The following is a 17,432-nucleotide window of genomic DNA, read 5'->3' as shown; positions in this document are numbered from 1 at the left end:
CTGTGCAAATTAAGGTGCTATTTCCCTCATTGCATCGTGGCAGATTCATAGCATCATACAATATACAGGATTTTGTACCACTCAGAAGTTTAATCTGGTGTTCACTTCGATGTTTTTTCATTATTGTCAAATTGTAAAGAGCATAAATCTAATAGAATTAAGAGGTCAGTTTTCAAAATTAACAGGATTTCTGTTGTCATTGTTCAATTGCTCAGTTATGTCTGACTCTTTGCAACCCCATGGACTGCAGCACCCCAAGCTTTCCGGTCCTTCACCAGCTCCCAGAGTTTGCTCAAACTCATGTCCATCAAGTCGGTGATGCCACCTAACCATCTCATCCTCTGTTGTCCCCTTCTCCTCCTGCCCTCAATCCGTTCCAGCATAAGGATCTTTTCCAATGAGTCAACTCTTTACATGAGATGGCCAAAGTATTGGAGTTTCAGCCTCAGCATCAGTCCTTCCAATGAACACCCAGGACTGATCTCCTTTAGGATGGACTGGTTGGATCTCCTTGCAGTTCAAGGGACTCTCAAGAGTCTTCTCCAACACCACAATTCAAAAGCATCAATTCTTTGGCACTCAGCTTTCTTCACAGTCCAACTCTCACATCCATACATGACCACCAGAAAAACCATAGACTTGACTAGACGGACCTTTGTTGGCAAAGTAATATCTCTGCTTTTTTTTTTTTTAATGTTTTACTTTTTAAATTTTAAAATCTTTAATTCTTACATGCGTTCCCAAACATGAACCCCCCTCCCACCTCCCTCCCCATAACATCTCTCTGGGTCATCCCCATGCACCAGCCCCAAGCATGCTGTATCCTGATGTGCTGTCTAGGTTGGTCATTGGAGAAGGTGATGGCAACCCACTCCAGTACTCTTGCCTGGAAAATGCCATGGACGGAGGAGCCTGGTAGGCTGCAGTCCATGGGGTCACGAAGAGTTGGACACGACTGAGTGACTTCACTTTCACTTTTCACTTTCCTGCACTGGAGAAGGAAATGGCAATCCACTCCAGTGTTCTTGCCTGGAGAATCCCAGGGACCGGGTAGCCTGGTGGGCTGCCATCTATGGGGCCACACAGAGTCAGACATGAATGAAGTGACTTAGCAGCAGCAGCAGCAGGTTGGTCATAACTTTCCTTCCAAGGAGTAAGCGTCTTTTAATTTCATGGCTGCAGTCACCATCTGCAGTGATTTTGTAGCCCAAAAAAATAAAGTCTGTTACTGTTTCCACTGTTTCCCCTTCTATTTTCCATGAAGTGATGGGACCAGATGCCATGATCTTAGTTTTCTGAATGTTGAGCTTTAAGCCAACTTTTTCACTCTCCTCTTTCACTTTCATCAACAGGCTTTTTAGTTCCTCTTCACTTTCTGCCATAAGGGTGGTGTCATCTATATAACTGAGGTTATTGATATTTCTCCCGGCAATCTAGGTCATTAAGATCTTTTTAAAATCTTTTTTTGTATAGTTTTTCTGTGTATTCCTGCCACCTCTTCTTGATATCTTCTGCTTCTGTTAGGTCCATACCATTTCTCTGCTTTATTGAGCCCATCTTTGCATGAAATGTTCCCTTGATATCTCTAACTTTCTTGAAGAGATCTCTAGTCTTTCTCATTCTACTGTTTTCCTCTATTTGTTTGCATTGATCACTGAGGAAGGCTTTCTTATCCTTCCTTGCTATTCTTTGGAACTCTGCTATTTGTAAGGCCTCCTGAGATGACCATTTTGCCTTTTTGCATTTCTTTTTCTTGGGGATCGTCTTTATCTCCACTTCCATGGGATTTTATCTCATGGGATTTATCTCCCACACCCATGGGATTTTCCAGGCAAGAGTACTATAGTGGGGTGCCATTGCCTTCTCTGAACAGGCTTTCTAGAGAGAGGTAAATAAGGTATTTACAGCTAAGTATCTCCATAGGAGATGGAAGCTTTACACATGAAAAAAAAAAAAGTGTTTAGAGTTTCAGATATAAGTGAAAAGTAACAGATCCAAATGACATTTACTTCAAAAATTTGATTAGTTTCATACAATATGCTTTCATTTAACTCACCAGATCAATTATTAATATCCTTAATATACAGCAATAAATCCTATTTAATTATGTCACTATAGATATGTATAGCTCCTGTAGGAAAGATACGTGGTGTCTTCCATTATATATAAAGTAATGCATTCCTTGGGCTGTAAACTGCTCTCAGAATATTTTTCAAGTCTCTAACACTGTTTACACATTTATCTTTAGATTCAGGTTGACTGGTACATGCTACTGTTCTTTCTTAGGAATTCACCCCCACTCAGTATTGTTGAGGTTGTATTTCAGAGAAACTTGAAGGCATTTCTTCTCCATATCCTCCTTGCAACCATCGCATTTCTTAACACGCAGTGGTGTTTCAGAATAGCCTGCTGGTCATCATCTTTTGCAGGTGTCCTGCCAAACCAGGAAGCACATTTCAAAGATGGCTTCACTGGTGCTCACATGATTCTGGCAATGCAATACTAGTTGACAATCACTTCTTCCAAACCAAATAAAACCACTCCCAGAAATGTTTAATTAAGATTTCTGTCAATCAAAGCTATGCAGTCATTTAATGACTTAAATATGTTCACTATTAATAGACCTCCAGTTGTCTGGGAAATCACCGACAATGACTCAAGGACTCAATAAGGCATTTGAAATCCATGATGTGCCTTTCTACTTCCTAATTGATTAAAAAAAGATTTTAACAGACTTTGGTGATGAATTTGGATCTGGTTTCTCTTATGACAAACCAGTCTTGTGACTGCTCTCGCTAATAAGTTAGTTCTAAAATTTTTGCTATCTTCTTGGACATAGAATATATAACAGACTATGAAAATTTCTCAAGGAATTTTGATGAGAGTCATAGTGTATGGAAGCTTAAGCTTTTTTGCCCAGAAGAATGTAAACATGCTATACACTGAATTATATAGAGACTGAAGAATACACAGTGCTGTTCCTTCTAGATGTCTTCCCGTGAATGGGAGGTTGGAAGCTGCTTGTGAATATATAGAAGAAAACAAACTAAAATAACAACAAAGCCCCTGTACATTTAAAACTGGAAGCATCAACAGAGTGTGCTGAATTAATCAGGTCCCATAGCCAAACATTGTTCTTGTAATTCATGTGATAACAAAGTTTAGCTTAGGGTATAATGCTAACCCTCACTATAATGAGCAAGAATTTCAGGGGAAAAAAAAGTGTAAAAATACAAACTAGTATTTCCCTGAACCATTGCTACCAGGAGGGATGTTAAATTGTGTAAAATGAAAAGAATCTTAATATGGTTGCATTTATTATTTACAAATTGTACTTCAAGCCAAGAGGGAACTCTTCTCATGAGAAAATGTGGACGATAACCTTCCTCTTTGCTGCAGGGAAACAGGCAGTTCAGAGAGAGCTGAAAACAGAGCTCATGGAGGCAGAGACCTTGGAAACCAGCCATTCCCATGCTAACATCCCAACTTGGCAACCAGCATTCTCCAGGGCACTTTAAACATTGATAAAAAGTGAGTAATAAACATTTGATATTTGAGGCAAACTAAGCAATCGCATCAAGAGAAATGTAGAATCTGAAAGAAGTTTTAAGAGTGCTGGATGCTAGGAGTTCTCTACATCACTTGTGGGGCACAAACCAGAATCAGAACGGAAGAGGCAGCAGGCCTGGAAAGGGTCATTCTCTTAATCACAATGACAAAGTGTTAGCACAATTCCTGGTGAAGAGGTGAATGGAGAGGGATTCTTCTATCAGAATTATTTGATGTCCATTTGGTTCTTTCTAGAGTGTAGAGACATTCTCAATAAATTTCTTTAAATATTTTTCTATAGTTCTTTGGGTCAGTAACCCAGAACTACCTGCCCAGAAGGATCCTAATCTCCAGAAGCTTCACATTAAAAAAAAAAAAAAAGCTAATATGAAAAATCACCATGAGATTAGGAGCTCTCACAGAGAGGAAACTATGAGTTGGTTAGAGAAAACACAGCCAGTGAAAACTGGACTTTAGACTTCTCATGCGGAGAACACACGATCGCTGTTACTAAAATGAAGACGCAAGGTCTTAGCAGGCAGACGCAGCACCGACTCAGAAGTTTAGATCTTTGTTAATCTGTGAAGCCCTTGAAGACAGCGGGTTGGAGGGGAGAAGAGAGAGGTGCTGCAATTCTGGCTCTGATAATTGGAGGACACATTAGGGAGGTCAAGGGGCGGGTTATTGACAACTAACACTCTGAATGCCCTTACTGATTAAGCCAGAAACACAAATACAGCCAAATACCGTCACTCAGTCATGTCCTTGACTCTTTGCGACCCTGTGTACTGTAGCCTGCCAGGCTCCTCTGCCCATGGGGATTCTCCAGTGAAGAATACTGGAGTGGGTTGCCATGCCTGCCTCAGGGGATCTTCCCAACCCAGGGATCAAACCCAGGTCTCCCGCATTACAGGCGGATTTTTTTTTTTTTTTTTACCATCTGAGCCACCAGGGAAACCCAATATAGCCAAAGGGGTCATTTAATTCACAATCTCAAAAAAGAAAGCAAGTTATGAGTGAAAGATCAAATGCTCTAGTCACCCAGGCTTTGACTTTATTTCAATCTTTAGAAATATTGGAAAGGAACAAATGTCTAAAACACTGACCACTTATAATTGTGGAAATTCTAATATTGAGCAGAATCTACAGCTTAACCTATATTTCCCTGATATGCTATATCCTTTATAGATGCAAAAGGAAATTATTATAACCGAAAAGAAATTAAAGTATGTGTCAACTACAAATTGGCACTTACCAAGGGCATCTCACATGCTAGTAAAGTAATACTCAAAATTCTCCAAGCCAGGCTTCAGCAATACGTGAACCATGAACTCCCTGATGTTCAAGCTGGTTTTAGAAAAGGCAGAGGAACCAGAGATCAAATTGCCAGCATCCGCTGGATCATGGACAAAGCAAGATTTCCAGAAAAACATCTATTTCTGCTTTATTGACTATGCCAAAGCCTTTGACTGTGTTGATCACAATAAACTGTAGAAATTTCTGAAAGAGATGGGAATACCAGACCACCTGACTTGCCTCTTGAGAAATCTGTATGCAGGTCAGGAAGCACCAGTTAGAACTGGACATGGAACAACAGACTGGTTCCAAAGAGGAAAAGGAGTATGTCAAGGCTGGATATTGTCACCTTGCTTATTTAACTTATATGCAGAGTACATCATGAGAAACGCTGGACTGGAAGAAACACAAGCTGGAATCAAGATTGCCAGGAGAAATATCAATAACCTCAGATATGCAGATAACACCACCCTTATGGCAGAAAGTGAAGAGGAGCTAAAAAGCCTCTTGATGAAAGTCAAAGAGGAGAGCGAAAAGTTGGCTTAAAGCTCAACATTCAGCAAATGAAGGTCATGGCATCTGGTCCCATCACTTCATGGGAAATAGATGGGGAAACAGTGGAAACAGTGTGAGACTTTATTTTGGGGGGCTACAAAATCACTGCAGATGGTGACTGCAGCCATGAAATTAAAAGATGATTACTCCTTGGAAGAAAAGTTATGACCAAACTAGACAGTATATTCAAAAGCAGGGACATTATTTTGCCGACTAAGGTCCATCTAGTCAAGGCTATGGTTTTTCCTGTGGTCATGTATGGATGTGAGAGTTGGACTGTGAAGAAGGCTGAGTGCCGAAGAATTGATGCTTTTGAACTGTGGTGTTGGAGAAGACTCTTGAGAGTCCCTTGGACTGCAAGGAGATCGAACCAGTCCATTCTGAAGGAGATCAACCCTGGGATTTCTTTGGAAGGAATGATGCTAAAGCTGAAGCTCCAGTACTTTGGCCACCTCATGCGAAGAGTTGATTTATTGGAAAAGACTCTGATGCTGGGAGGGATTGGGGGCAGGAGGAGAAGGGGACGACTGAGGATGAGATGGCTGGATGGCATCACAGACTCGATGGACGTGAGTCTGAGTGAACTCCGGGAGATGGTGATGGACAGGGAGGCCTGGCGTGCTATGATTCACGGGGTCGCAAAGAGCTGGACACGACTAAGTGACTGAACTGAACTGAACTGAACTGAACTGAAGGGCATTGCCAATGAGTGAACAACAATGGCATCTGCCATCTGCCTCTATGGAGATATGGATTTCCCTGGTGGCTCAGACTGTAAAGCGTCTGCCTCCAATGCGGGAGACCCAGGTTTGATCCCTGGGTTGGGAAGATCCCCTGGAGAAGGAAGTGGCAACCCACTCCAGTACTCTTGCCTGGAAAATCCCGTGGATGGAGGAGCCTGGTAGGCTACAGTCCATGGGGTTACAAAGAGTCAGACACTGAGCAACTTCACTTTCTATGGAGATTGAACCCCCTGCTGCTATAGCTGTTGCCATTCAACACCCTCTGAGGGAGTTCAGGGTGAGGGAGGCACTCTGTGCTCCAGGGAATCTGGTGGGACAGGTCTTTAGATAGTTGGATGTTTTTTAGGAACAGATTTTGTGATCTCAATCCTTGCATCTCCTCATATCTAGAGAAGCACTAAACCCCTTCATGGTGACATCAGACCCTCATGACTCACAAAAGCCTTTTTGTGAAATGAGTGCCTCATGGCACTGAACTCCCCCTTCACCAAAACCTTGTATGTTGACCTTGTTCCACTGCCGCTTTGGAGCTGTCTTTCAGAGCTATCTGAGATGCTGCCTCCTGGGCTGCAGTCCTCACTTTGCCCCAAATAAAACTTAACTCACAACTCTCAAGTTGTACATTTTTTTTTCAGTCAATAAATGTAAAGGCAAACCAGAACAGCATCCACAAGGTAGAAGCGGCCCTGAACTTGAAGTCAGGAGGCCTGGACTTTGGTGTAATTATCTAAAAGGAGACTGTCTGACTCTGACGAAAAGAAGAAAATAAATATAAACCAGCTCTAAGCAGGCTGCTGTGTGTATGCCATGCCATTAAGTCATCTTGAAACCTCTGTGAGGTGCATAAATCACTGTCACTTTATAGCTGAAAAAAGTTCACGCCCTATTGTCTATGTTGGAAGAGAACTGATGAAGGGATTTCTCAACATGTGTAATAAGTTGTTTTTGGTGAGCAGCAAAGATTTTCATCTGAATCCTACTATATGACAAGCTCAATATTGTCATTTTCAGATAATTTCTGATATCTTAATTCCCATCTTGATCAGATAGTCACTAAAAGATTCAAAGTCAAATGTATTTTGCTTTTTAGGTTGAAGCAAAATATCTAAACTGGGAATCCTAGATCCCTCAGAGAGTGGCTTCAAACCCACTGTTTTAGTTGTTTGAGTCAGTGATTCTGTGTGTCAGCCAAAAAAAAAAAAAAAAAAAAAACCCAATAGATTGTTTTAAAATGAGAAAATATGTAAATATCACTTAGGCTATACACAAAGAAAGCTATTATTAATATTGTGGATCATTTCTTTCCCAGGCAATTAATCATTGTTCTTAAATGGTCAAAAAAAATTCATTTCATAATTCTTTTCATCCTTCCTTGCATGCACATTTGTGAGTACCAGTTAAATTCAAGATGTAGTACTTGATGGAAAAGTTGATATAGGAACAGGAAGGAGACAAAATTGCATTAAAATTGTCCATGTACTCCAGGAGTTTACAGGATAGTAAGTATACAAATTGGAGAAGGCAATGGCAACCCACTCCAGTACTCTTGTCTGGAGAATCCCATGGACGGAGGAACCTGGTAGGCTGCAGCCCATGGGGTCGCTAAGAGTCGGACACGATTGAGTGACTTCACTTTCACTTTTCACTTTCCTGCATTGGAGAAGGAAATGGCAACCCACTCCAGTGTTCTTGCCTGGAGAATCCCAGGGACAGGGGAGCCTGGTAGGCTGCCGTCTATGGGATTGCACAGAGTCAGACACGACTGAAGCGACTTAGCAGCAGCAGCAGCAACAAGTATACAAATAACACAAGGCAGAGTATGATATGCATAAGAAAAGTACAAGGAGGAGTTACAGAAATTCAAAGTAAAGAAAGAATAAAAAGCAATCAGGAACAGCTTCCTTACCATTTGAACTTGCTCTTGTAGAATAAGCAAGACATTGTTAGAAACAGGTGAGGGAGTCACCCCATAGGAGGGGAGAAAACATGAGAGACAAGCAGCTGGAAGGATGTAAGCCACGTCCAGGGAGATCTGATGGGAACCTTGTGTGTCTTTAAGAAAGACCCAGGAGGTGCTCACTTCGGCTGCACATATTCTAAAACTGGAATGATACAAAGAAGATTAGCATGGCCCCTGCACAAGGATGAAATGCAAATTCCTCAAGCATTCTGTATTTTTAAAACTAGGAATAAAACCACCATATGACCCAGCAATCCCACTCCTAGGCATATACCCTGAGGAAACCAAATTGAAAATGACACATACATCCCGTTGTTCATTGCAGCACCATTTACAATAGCTAGAACACGGAAGCAACCTAGATGTCCATTGATGGATGAGTGGATAAAGAAGTTGTGGTACAAATACACAAATGGAATATTACTCAGCCATAAAAAGGAATGCATTTAAGTCAGTTCTGATGAGGTGGATGAACCTAGAACCTATTATACAGAGTGAAGTGAGTCAGAAAGAGAAAGATAAATATCATATTCTAACACATATATATGCAATCTAGAAGAATGGTACTGAAGAACTTATTTACAGGGCAGCAATGGAGAAACAGACATAGAAAATAGATTTATGGACATGAGGGGAGGAGAGGGTGAGATGTATGGAAAGAGTAACATGGAAACTTACATTACCATATATAAAATAGATAGCCAATAGGAATTTGCTGTATGGCTCAGGAAACTCAAACAGGGGCTCTGTATCAACCTAGAGGGTTGGGATGCGGGGGGAGATGGAAGTGAGGTTCAAAAGGGAGGGGATCTATGTATACCTATGGCTGATTCATGTTGAGGTTTGACAGAAAACAACAAAATTCTGTAAAGCAACTATCCTTCAGTAAAAAAATAAATCAAAAAGAAAGAAAAAAGAAAGAAAGACCCAGGAGATAAAATTAGGTAAAACCAGAACAGTTGCCCCATCTTGAACACACACGTATGTTCACATACATGCACAGGCACCTGGTTATTAACACAAGGCTGTGCTGAGACAAAGCTTCAGCAAGCCATTTCTGAGTGAAATACAAATGCTGTGGAAGCGAATCATATAACCTTACATTAGTGCATCCTGGTGCAAGACAAAATCCAATCTGCAGCCTGCACATTATCTCTTTTAGTCTAGCTTTATTCTAACCCGCGTTGCTTCCTGGGCGTCACTGCTGTCAGGATAACAGCACCATCTAGTGTGTTCTCATCTGAAGTCCAGGACTTCTTATCTGCTTCTAATGTTACTTGAATAATCACAAAGATACCAACACAAACAAATAAACAAAACCTCCCATCCATTTTTTTACTTTAAAACTTGCAATTTAGTAGATGAAAATTTGTTGGGGTTTAAAGCATTCTCAAGAATCCCCCTAAAAGAAAACTACCTTGTCTCTGGCAACGGAGATGAGGAAAATTTAAAAGGTGTTTATGGACATCTCTACCCTTGTGCACAATCACTAATCAGATGATACACGGTTATCAAAGATACTGTATCTGTTTACATTCACCAAAGACTACACAGACATTCGGTTTAGAGTAATAACAATCCTGATAGAGTTTTAAAATGCACACATACACTGAACTTTCTATTTTAACATGGGAAATTTAAATCAGCAGAATAGAAAAGTATTACTGTTTGCATATTACATTTTGTCAAGGATAAAACTATTACCATTTCTTAGTTTCAGAATTAGACTTACTACAGCAGGGACAATGTGGACTCCATCATTTCTTTATCACTGACACCCTACAACTGCAAATAAAAACATACATCTGAGATGAATATGTTATATATATATATATATATGCTGCTAGGTTGCTTCAGTCATATATATACTGGAGAAGGCAATGGCACCCCACTCCAGTACTCATGCCTGGAAAATCCCATGGACGGAGGAGCCTGGTAGGCTGCAGTCCATGGGGTCGCTAAGAGTCAGACACGACTGAGCGACTTCCCTTTCACTTTTCACTTTCATGCATTGGAGAAGGAAATGGCAGCCCACTCCAGTGTTCTTGCCTGGAGAATCCCAGGGATGGCGGAGCCTGGTGGGCTGCCATCTATGGGATCGCACAGAGTCGGACATGACTGAAGCGACTTAGCAGCATATGTATACACACACACACACACACACACACACATATTGGTGGAACAGGAAAATATGCTATAAACAGCAGTGGAATTCACAAGAATCTATGCTGAACAGTCATGGTAGGGCATAAATTTATCAGTGCTCATCAACTCGAAGCATAAAAAATAAAGTTAGTAATTTCATGATAAATATGTTTATCATATTTTCATTACCCTTTTGATGTCATTAAAGGAAACTCATGGTGAAAATGTTAACATTTAGGATATGTATTCTATAAAAGTTCTGTTCAGTTCAGTCGCTCAGTCGTGTCTGACTCTTTGCGACCCCATGAATCACAGCATGCCAGGCCTCCCTGTCCATCACTATCTCCCGGAGTTCACTCAGACTCACGTCCATCGAGTCTGTGATGCCATCCAGCCATCTCATCCTCAGTCGTCCCCTTCTCCTCCTGCTCCCAATCCCTCCCAGCATCAGAGTCTTTTCCAATGAGTCAACTCTTCCCATGAGGTGGCCGAAGTACTGGAGCTTCAGCTTTAGCATCATTCTTTCCAAAGAAATCCCAGGGCTGATCTCCTTCAGAATGGACTGGTTGGATCTCCTTGCAGTCCAAGGGACTCTCAAGAGTCTTCTCCAACACCACAGTTGAAAAGCATCAATTCTTCGGTGCTCTGCCTTCTTCACAGTCCAACTCTCACATCCATACATGACCACAGGAAAAACCATAGCCTTGACTAGCTGGACCTTTGCTGGCAATGTCTCTGCTTTTGAATATGCTATCTAGGTTGGTCATAACTTTTCTTCCAAGGAGTAGGCGTCTTTTAATTTCATGGCTGCAGTCACCATCTGCAGTGATTTTGGAGCCCAAAAAAATAAAATGGGGAAACAGTAGAAACAGTGTCTATAAAAATAGTTGACATAAAAGACTTTTCATCTATTTTTAATTCTCCTTGACTGTGAACACATTGGAAAAATGTTCTACTTATGAAAGAAGGAGAAAGATTTGAAAATATTTCCTTGAACACAAAGTGTAAAAATGATACATATTTCAGAAATTGAGAGTCACAACTCAATAGTTGAAAAGCACTACAGAGCAGTAGGACCAATGATTAAAAGTTTTATAAATATCTATAATATTTTATAATTTATATATTCTTATATAGTTATCTATGTATATATTTATAGACATACCTAAATCTTATATATCTATATACTACAGAGATACATCAACACATATTTTATAGATATAGATATATCTATAATATTTTTAATCACTGGTCTAATTATAATTTTCAGCTATTGAATTGAGACTTTCATTTTATTTATATACAATTTTATATTTTATATACAGTTTTATGTTTTATATACAATTTTATATACAAGCTTATATTTATACAAGTCTTTCACTTGCCTTTGTATGAAACATACTACTTAAATTCCTACATGTATGCATGGTTATACAATATTTATTTATTTATGCAATCCCAGTTGCCTTTAATTTTCTGATGCCTAGGGTGTAAATGTTATCTGCAGTCAAGCAAAGGTGTCTAGGTTAGGACTGGGTGAAAATACGTAGCACATTGGTCCACAGAGGGCTGGGACTCCACAAATGCCCCATTCCCAGCCCATATGATCTGTCTTGAAAATCAACTGGATTCTAGTGGGTAAAGACCTTAAAAGTATAGTCCTTGTTTGTAAGATTTCACAAGGTTTAATGTGGAGTTCGTTCATAAAAGCACTGGCTTCAGACTGATCTTCAGAAAAGTTGCTCAATGTAGGCAATTATTTTTATTTTTAAAATGAAAGAGGAGGGAAAGTGGGAGGAGAGTGAGAGACGGTAAGTCAGAATGGGAAAATCAGTGATTTATCTTACTGAGCTCTGAGTTCTCATTTGCTGAGTGAAGGACCTTAATCAGGTCATGATTTATTACTTCACTTCTGTTATTTTATTAGTATGTCCAGAGCTATATATCAATTCCTAGTCTGTTAGAATATAGCAGGGATTTCACTATCTGGTAAGTAATTTGACCTATATGGAGAATTATTTACATAGGACACAGTTACAATAATTAATACAATATCTAGAAGTATTTTTTCCAAATGTGTTAAATAAATTTTATTATAAAAAATACCCCATTACTAAGTATCTTCCACAAGTTAGTTACCTTATCCTTTATTTTTCAAGGATATTTTTAAAAATATTCTATTAATATCTGTCAGCTAGTATGAAAAGCAGCAAATCAATCAAATTAGACTGAAGGAAAATAGCCCCAAAGAGCTTTATAATCAAAACTGAACGGGATCCCATTTTTTATCCCAGATAAATTATATGCAAGGACTTGAGCTCCAAGAATGCATTCCTAAGAAAAAACAAAAGAGTTCTGATACAGACATTTAGTACAAAATCACACTTAAAATTATCAGTGATCTTCTGATATCGAGTTGAAGAGAATGTATATCTTTTAAGGAAGTTGGCCTTCCTATTTATGTGACAGCAAATGGCTCAGATTCAAAATTGCCTGCAATTCCTCATTCCAAGGAGCATTTGGCAACTCACAAGCCTGACAGTTTCCAAGTGCACTGTATTATAATGGATCTCTTCAGCCCAATTCAAAGCAAATTTTCCCACATAAACTTAAATTTCTGCTCTTCACCCTGATCTCATTTTCAGAGAGCAACTGTCTGAGCTGAAATTAATATATCCACTTTCTAAAAGACATTCACTGTGTTATATACGTAAAAGTTGCTGAGAATAGATCATAAATATTCTTACCACCAAAAAAAAAAAAGTAATTATATGAGGGGATTAATGCTTTAACTAATGCTGTGGTAACAGTGTAGTAACAGATATGTTCCTCCTTTCATCACATTATATATCTGAAACTTACACAATGTTATATGTCAATAATATCTCACTAAACTGTGGGGGAAGGGGAGACATTCACACATGATAAAATGTAATTTTCCACAGAGATCAATTATGGCAGGGTGCATGCTCAGTCGCTCAGGCATGTCCAACTCTGATTGACTATATGGACTGTAGTCAGCCAGGCTCCTCTGTCCATGTAATTCTCCAGGCAAGAATGCTAGAGTGGGTTGCCATGCCCTCCTCCAGGGGATCTTCCTGACTGAGGTATCAAACCTACAGCTTCTGTGTCTCCTGCATTGCTAATGTTTACCATACCTCTCTGACAGAGATTTATTTTTATCCATATTTCACTTGGTACAATTTTGAACCAATTTCCTAATAGAACTTGGATTAAGGAGAATGTGGATCAAAGTGGTTAGGTTGAGGTGTTAGAAACACCAAATGATGTAAGTTACAGCACAGCACTTGATAAGAACAAAGATTCATTAGTTATTAAAATAAAGATCTCTCCTTTAGGAAACTATGCCTGTAACTTTAAAGATCAGTTTTCATTCCAATCCCAAAGAAAGGTAATGCCAAAGAATATTCCAATTACCACACAGTTGCACTCATCTCACATGCCAGCAAAGTAATGCTCAAAATTCTCCAAGCCAGGCTTCAACAGTACATGCAGATGAACTTCCAGATGTTCAAGCTGGATTTAGGAAAGGCAAAGGAACCAGAGATCAAATTGCCAACATCCTCTGGATCATTGAAAAAGCAAGAGAGTTCCAGAAAAACATCTATTTCTGCTTTCTTGACTATGCCAAAGCCTTTGACTGTGTGGATCACAAGAAACTGTGGAAAATTCTGAAAGAGATGGGAATACCAGACCACCTGACCTGCCTCTTGAGAAACCTGTATGCAGGTCAGGAAGCAACAGTTAGAACTGGACATGGAACAACAGACTGGTTCCAAAGAGGAAAAGGAGTATGTCAAGGCTGTCTATTGTCACCCTGCTTATTTAACTTCTAGCAGAGTACATCATGGGAAATGCTGGGCTGGATGAAGCACAAGCTGGAATCAAGATTGCCAGGAGAAATAGCAATAACCTCAGATACACAGATGACATCACCCTTATAGCAGAAAGTGAAGAACTAAATAACCTCTTGATGAAAGTGAAAGAGGAGAGTAAAAAAGTTGGCTTAAAGCTCAACATTCAGAAAACTAAGATCATGGCATCTGGTCCCATCACTTCATGGCAAATGGATGGGGAAACAATGGAAATAGTGAAAGACTTTATTTTCTTGAGCTCCAAAATCACTGCAGATGGTGATTGCAGCCATGAAATTAAAAGACACTTACTCCTTGGAAGAAAAGCTATGACCAACCTAGACAGCATACTTAAAAGCAGAGACATTACTTTGCTGACAAAGGTCCGTCTAGTCAAAGCTATGGTTTTATCAGTAGTCATGTATGGATGTGAGAGTTGGACTATAAAGAAAGCTGAGTGCTGAAGAACTGATGCTTTTAAACTGTGGTGTTGAAGAAGACTCTTGAGAGTCCCTTCAACTGCAAGGAGATCCAATCAGTCCATCCTAAAGGAAATCAGTCCTGAATATTCATTGGAAGGACTGATGCTGAAGCTGAAACTCCAATACTTTGGACGCCTAAAAGTGAAGAACTCATTGGAAAAGACCCTGATGCTGTGAAAGATTGAGGGAGGGAGGAGAAGGGGACAACAGAGGATGAGATGGTTGGATGGCATCACTGACTCAATAGACATGAGTTTGAGCAAGCTCTGAGAGTTGGTGATGGACAGGGAGGCCTGGAGCGCTGCAGTCGGACATGACTGAGCAACTGAAGTGAACTGAACTGATGTCTTTAACTTAGAGATGAATAGGATATGTTCAAATATCCAGGTCATTCAACATTTCAAGGTAACTGGCTTTATGGAAGTAGACATGAATTTTAAAATAATGTACTGAGCAGTAACTTTCAGTGAACAACATGCTAGGATTAGAGGTATACCAAAGTGAGTAAAACAAAACTCCTCTCAAATTCTTTTCCTCTCAAGCATTTCAATATACAACACATTTTATAAATTCAACACAAATCTGTAACACATCATTTTAGTGTTTAACAGTGTTTAAATATTTTTTATATTTTAAACACTTTACTGAGTTATAAATTATATACAAGAAAGCTCACACGTTATAAGATGTTTGGGTTGATGACTTTTAACAAGTAATCATATAATTACTACCCCATTCAAAATACAAAACATTTTCATCAACAACATAGTTTCCTTCATGCCCCCTTGCAATCAATTCACTTCATTCTCTGTCCCAGGCAACCACTATCTGGATTTGCCTCTGTAGTTTTGTCTATTCTAGAATATTATAGAATGGAATCATATAATCTGTACCATTTTTTCTGCCTTTTTTGTTTATAATAATATTTGGGGGAAGTAAGAATGGATATATTTCAGAAAAAAATCAAAAACATCTAGTCTCTACAATGTATTAATCGAAAAGTCCGGTATTTCATTTAAATAATCAAAATACATTCAAAGAAACAAAAAATTTTCATCTGTAGTGAAGAAAAAGGGTAATTGATAGAAACCAAATCTGAGATGGAAGAGAAAAAACTTGAAGCAATAATACATATTTATCTTAAAAAGACAAATTTAATCTTAATAATGAAGTGGTAGAGAATTTCAGCAGAAAGAAAATGGAAACTGTAAAAAAAAAAAGAAAGAAATGCTAGGATGGAAAAGAACAAAAGGAAATGCTAGGATGGAAAAGAACAAAAGTAGAAATTTAAAAATTTACTCATAGGCTTTAAAAAGTCAGTAAATTTGATTTCAGCAACAGAAAGATAAAATGGTGAAGAAAAACAAACCCTCAGGTATGTATGGGAAAAAAATCCATACTAGTCTAATTTATGTCTAACTGGAGTCCTAAAAAGAGAAGAGAATGAGACTGGGAAAGAAAATTATATTTGAAAAATAATGCACAAGAATTTTCAAATTTGAGAAAAACACTGACTTACAAACAGAGAAAGACAAATAGTAAGGACTGTTGCTGACCTGAAACTCCAATACTTTGACCACCTGATGTGACTCATTGAAAAAGGCCCTGATGCTGGGAAAGACTGAGGACAAAAAGAGAAAGAGGTGAGAGAGAACGAAATGGTTGGATGAGATTACCAACTCAATGGACATGAGTTTGAGCCAACTCCAGGGGACAGTGAAGGAGAGGGAAGCCTGGAATGCTGCGATCCATGGGGTTACAAATAGTCGGACACGACTTAGTGACTGAACAACAAAGAAAATGTCAGAGAACTCTACCGATGCACATCTTCCTATGCACCTATGCACCTATGCACCTATGCACATAGTCACGTTGTTGAAAGCAAGGAAAAAGAAAATCTTGAAGGAAGCCACAGAAAATGAGAAATTGTGTACAAGAGAAAAGGGATAATTAACAAATTTGGCTAGTTCAGAGCCTTTTTCAAAAATTATCTTTCATTCTCCCACTCTAAAGTATTCCCTTTTGTTTCCATATATTCCCAGCGTTTTATCTGGTGTCTTGGCATCCCTGTTAACTCCTACATTGTATCATGGTACTTTAAGTAAATGCTTATCTGCCTATAAATTTCATAAAAGAACAATTTTTAACTGTTCCTCTTCATAACCCTTGTAGCACTTTTTAATGTTGAGTATTCAGTAACCCTGAAGAAATTAGTATCTCTAATAAGAACACAAAGTAAAGGAAAATGACTTTTAAAAACTGTTAAAGTATCATATTCTTATTCAGGGGGCTCTATTAGTGATGAAAATATGTTATTAAGAACTCCATGGGAAACTTTAATTTTTCTGTTTTTGTTGTTTTACTTTTATCTCTTCTGTTTTTCCTACCTGAAAGTAGTTTAATTTCATCCTTATTTTGAAGAATGGGCTTCCCTGATAGCTCAGCTGGTAAAGAATCCACCTGCAATGTGAGAGAACAGGGTTTAATCCCTGGGTTGGGAATATCCCTTGGAGAAGGGAAAGGCTACCCACTCCAGTATTCTGGCCTGGAGAATACAGTTCATTGTGTTGCAGAGAGTCAGACGCAACTTTCACTTTCACCCATCCATATGAAATTTTCACCGACAGTCTTATTTTGTTTTTACTACTTTAAATGTGCCATTCCATTGTCTTGTTGCTCACATTGTTTCTGATGTGCAATCAGCAATCTTTATTATGAAATTCTAGCCAAAGGAAATTTCAGGCCACTAATACCAAAATAAAATTCACATTAAAATTCAAAGGGAAAAGCTACAAACAAAATATATTTACTCATTTATAAGCTTAAT

At 38.9% G+C, this 17,432-nt stretch overlaps 1 non-coding gene across 1 annotated transcript; it reads left to right on the top strand.

Moving 5' to 3' along the window:
* The first annotated feature begins 8,215 nt into the window (after positions 1-8,215).
* On the top strand, positions 8,216-8,322 carry LOC138431171 (U6 spliceosomal RNA). Its single transcript, XR_011253575.1, has one exon. It is a non-coding gene; the product is annotated as a U6 spliceosomal RNA (small nuclear RNA).
* Positions 8,323-17,432: the final 9,110 nt, after the last annotated feature.

This window comes from Ovis canadensis, chromosome 26, assembly GCF_042477335.2.
Source record: "Ovis canadensis isolate MfBH-ARS-UI-01 breed Bighorn chromosome 26, ARS-UI_OviCan_v2, whole genome shotgun sequence".
In the NCBI taxonomy this organism is placed as follows: domain Eukaryota; kingdom Metazoa; phylum Chordata; class Mammalia; order Artiodactyla; family Bovidae; genus Ovis; species Ovis canadensis.
The sequence above is the reverse complement of the archived record's forward strand: the minus strand, read 5'-3'. Positions and strand labels throughout refer to the sequence as shown.